This window comes from Limulus polyphemus, unplaced genomic scaffold (genome assembly GCF_000517525.1).
Source record: "Limulus polyphemus unplaced genomic scaffold, Limulus_polyphemus-2.1.2 Scaffold2883, whole genome shotgun sequence".
In the NCBI taxonomy this organism is placed as follows: domain Eukaryota; kingdom Metazoa; phylum Arthropoda; class Merostomata; order Xiphosura; family Limulidae; genus Limulus; species Limulus polyphemus.
The window spans coordinates 127,812-131,780 of record NW_013668493.1 but is presented as its reverse complement, the minus strand read 5'-3'; the positions used below and the strand labels follow the sequence as shown (position 1 = coordinate 131,780).

The window sequence follows — 3,969 nt, the reverse complement described above, 5'->3', positions numbered from 1 at the left end:
GCTTTGCGCGAAATTCCAAAACAAACAAACAAACCACAATGATATAATAACCGTAGTTTTTGATAAGATCCTAACACATTTCTTTTGATTTAGGCCGGACGTAGTCTTTGTTTTAATGTGCTGGGCTGCAACTAAAGAAGTTTAAGGCTCGATCCGCGATATGCTGTTGAACAGAATAACATTAAAGACGCGGCTTTAACCCTATATGTACGACGTTTTACATGGAGCCATTCAACACGTTATTGTGTATTTGATGTGTGATGTTCATTTTTCTTTACATCACTGATTTAGCAACAGTTAGAGGTAGAGGAGAGTAAATACCATATACAGTGTACAGGGAGACCGAAAACACTTTAAATATACATTTTGGAGGCTCTAAAGATCACAAACTGTACGATGGACAAAACCATTTTTATTCATCACATGAACACCATCCTGCACTCCGACTTGTCAGAGTCAGACTGACATCATCAATTCACAGACATATCTAGAGAACAAATACTTTTGTTTGCCGCCATTTTTTTGTTCTGTACAACAGACTCGTATAGCTTACTAAACGCTTGCCTCATTTAATGTAGATAAACGCAGTAAATTTGGAGTTATAGTATAAGGAACAACCCCATGCACATTCGGTTAATCTTCTTAAAATAACATTTGCCTTCGAAATGAACATATGTTAAAGAAAAACATAAATATGGTATTTTATAGTGACCAATTGCATTATTTCCTTCATCCACACATAAGACACGAGTTGTATCAAAAGAACAAACCCAAAACATCTGAACGAAACGTAGCTTTTACTAGAGTTTTACAGCCTTTTTCTTTTAAGACACACCCATGTGTGTGTGTGTGTGTGTGTGTGCATAGCGAACCAATATTTAGAGTACTGAACGTTATCTCTTCAAGTAAAATCCATTCCAACTGATTCGTTATTTACTCAGACCAAACGCACGACAGTCAGCTCGTACAGTGAGGCTTTTGATGTTATCTGCTTTAGTATGTGTTATCTAAAGTTGTAGAATTTCATTTACGGAAGTGTGGAAAATACAATAAACAAGTACACGACACTTCGCTTTAGGGTACTCCAAGCTCATGTTACCATCTAACTCTGGTTATCTTTTACCATACTTTTCTCTTCCCAGATTCTTCCCTCATTCATTCACTGTATTTTTTTTTCCATTTTTGTGGCAGACACTAACTAAGAAGTGTATAATTATATTATTTTTTGCCACTATTTGTATTTTCACCCTAAAAAATCACCGGTCTGTTTTCACACCGTTCTCCACCGGTCAGATTCACGTATTACATTATATTAAGAAATGTTACGTTCCAGTACTCACCGTAAATAACTGAGAGAAACTAATGGGTGAAAATCACGCATTTTCTATACAAAATACGTCATCACCCCCTCTCCCCGGCTGTAATAAGTGGGGTTATTGGAGACCCACAAGTTATTTGTTGGATAAGTACCCAAGAAATATATAGACCCATATGTTTTTGTTTTTTTATTTGTTTTTAGTTAAACACAAAGCTACACAATGGGCTATCTGTGCTCTGCCCACCACGGGTATCGAAATCCGGTTTCTAGGATTTTAAGTCCTCAGACATACCGCTGTGCCACTGGGGGGGGGGCGACCCATAAGTTATTTGGTGGATAAATAATTCAGAAAAATGTATTCAAAATGCTTTACAGTCAAAATCAAACCCACTGGAAATGCCGAATTCAGTCACTTACGCACAATTTTCATGGTTATTCATATTTTAAACAGTTGTTGTGATTGTTTTAGTACAAATCTACACAATGGAATATCTGCGGGAATCGAACACCGGAATTCATCATTGCAATATTAAAACCATCCCTCGCCTTGAACAGTTCAATCGACAAATTAAAATGAATTAACAAAAAAAACTCCATCTTTTCATGGTGAGAACAATAAACTCCGCCCACTAATTTTTTTTTAATATATTTAATTTAAGTCTTCAGTGAAGTATATTGAATTAATCAATTGAACTTCTACTTGTACGCATGTCGTCGGAGAGTCAAGCGCCACCTATAATTCAATAAGATATAAAGTGAAGACCTGAACAACTTCCACTTCTTCTCGTAGTTCCAAACCTCTCGGTTGGCAGACTAAGGTAAGTAATATAAAACTTTTATATATAAGGTATAAAAATGATATATATTATCATTATAATAAAGATATGAAATCGAGAAATATTAACTCTCGATGTACCAGTGGTAGGTATAGCGAAAATATCATATTGTGTATTTAACGACAAACAAACGACAATCTTGATAACTAACGACTTTAGAAAATCGTTTTAATTCTTAAATGGTGTATGTTTGTAATAATGGTGTAGTTCATATTCAACATGTATTTGAAACGTCCGAGCGTTCTGTTGAACAGTTTGAAGAACTTTTAGGGAACAGTTTCTTTAGGTTCGATTTTGTGCAGATATTTGTTTTTACCGAGGGTATGTATGTATGTATGAGAGGGGGGTATAACTAAAATGAGAAAATTATCTCTTCGGTAAAAATTGTTGGTATTCCTAATGTTATATAATACATCATAAATAGCATAAATAACGAAAATAGCACAAAGTTATAGTACTTAAACAATACGCTAAAATCAATGCATTTCTTTTGAGAAATGTATAAAAAGTGGTAAAACGTAAGAAATGTAAAAAAATAAATAAATAGGGAACCCACAATAGCTGCGGCATTTAATTCTTTTGGGTATGGTTATAGTAGATTAATCTGACACTTCTTTTTATTTTTCTTCCTTCTTTTTTTATACGCGACTTTTATGGGCGCTAATAATACCAAGCGGTTCAATTTTATTACTCATCAGGACTTGTACCAGCCTACCCTCAAATTGAAAGTCCTTTAGGCAGGATTAGAGTAAGTTAACCTATGAGACCTTGGGCGTGGTCAATACATCAATCTAAAGGGTTTGACCTAAATCCAAAATTGTAATTAGATCTTAAATCGGTCAAGCTATTAGCTAAGAGTTTGTACTTTGAGAGGGGAGGACTCTGATCCATTCTATGGGCCGCTATGTTATCGGCTGAATGGAATGTGAACATTTTATTTTTTAATTCTTAAAAATGGACCGGGATTGAGATAGCTGTTAGTGTTAGAACTGTGAATCCAAGGAACCAAGGTTCGTGTCCCGTTGCTTCTTTAAAACAAAACTCATCGTACTTGGGATCTATGGGTGTGCTATAAAAGTGACTGTGAAATCCTAATATTTGGTTAGACAAGAGATGCCTGTGGGGGTGGAGGGAGGGGCTGTTGACAACTTTTTTCCCTCTAGTCTGTCAGTTGAAAGCTAGAGACGGTATTCACAGATAGTTCTTTCTTAGGTTTGCACGAAGATTCTAAAACTAACGATTGTTTGTTGATTTATAGCTACACTATAAGCTACCTGTGCTCTGGACACCACGCGGAATCGAATCCCGGATTTAAAGTAAGTCCGTAAACTTGCCACTGACCATAATAATTATTATTATTTTTTAATCATTAAGGTGGAAGATCTAATTAATATCTTAAACTAAAAATTCTATCAGTTCAGACTTGAATCATCAGTAAATCCCCCCCCCCCCCGAAGTAAAGACGAACTTTGTAGGACCGCGAATATTATAACTCGTAAGAAAACGTAATTTCAACGTACTCGTGGGTGTTTGACTATCCGAATTTCATTTTTTGCGACAACTTTTGAATCGTGGTGCTCACTAGAACTCGGATTCGTGTCGCACGTGCTGCCTTTGGGATGGTTCAGAAACTAGTCGCAGACATGCTCCAAGAATTCAAGTCTTCCAATCGACACATCGCAATCCCAGAATTGAAATATCCGATTAATGTCTCAAAAGTTTCAGAACTGTTGAGTTTGAAAGAGTGGTTCGTGAAAAAGTGGTGGAATGTGGATTGGGAACTCTCCAGATTTAAATCCCACCGAAAATGTCGGA

The 3,969-nt window shown here is 36.1% G+C and overlaps 1 protein-coding gene across 1 annotated transcript in view; it reads left to right on the top strand.

Annotated features, from left to right (window-relative positions):
* The first annotated feature begins 2,113 nt into the window (after positions 1-2,113).
* LOC111087947 overlaps positions 2,114-3,969 on the top strand; it is a 35,350-nt gene continuing 33,494 nt past the window's right edge. Inside the window, exon 1 of the mRNA XM_022396434.1 lies at positions 2,114-2,136. The gene's annotated coding sequence lies outside the window, so the exon portion shown is untranslated. The remainder of the gene's footprint in view (positions 2,137-3,969) is intronic.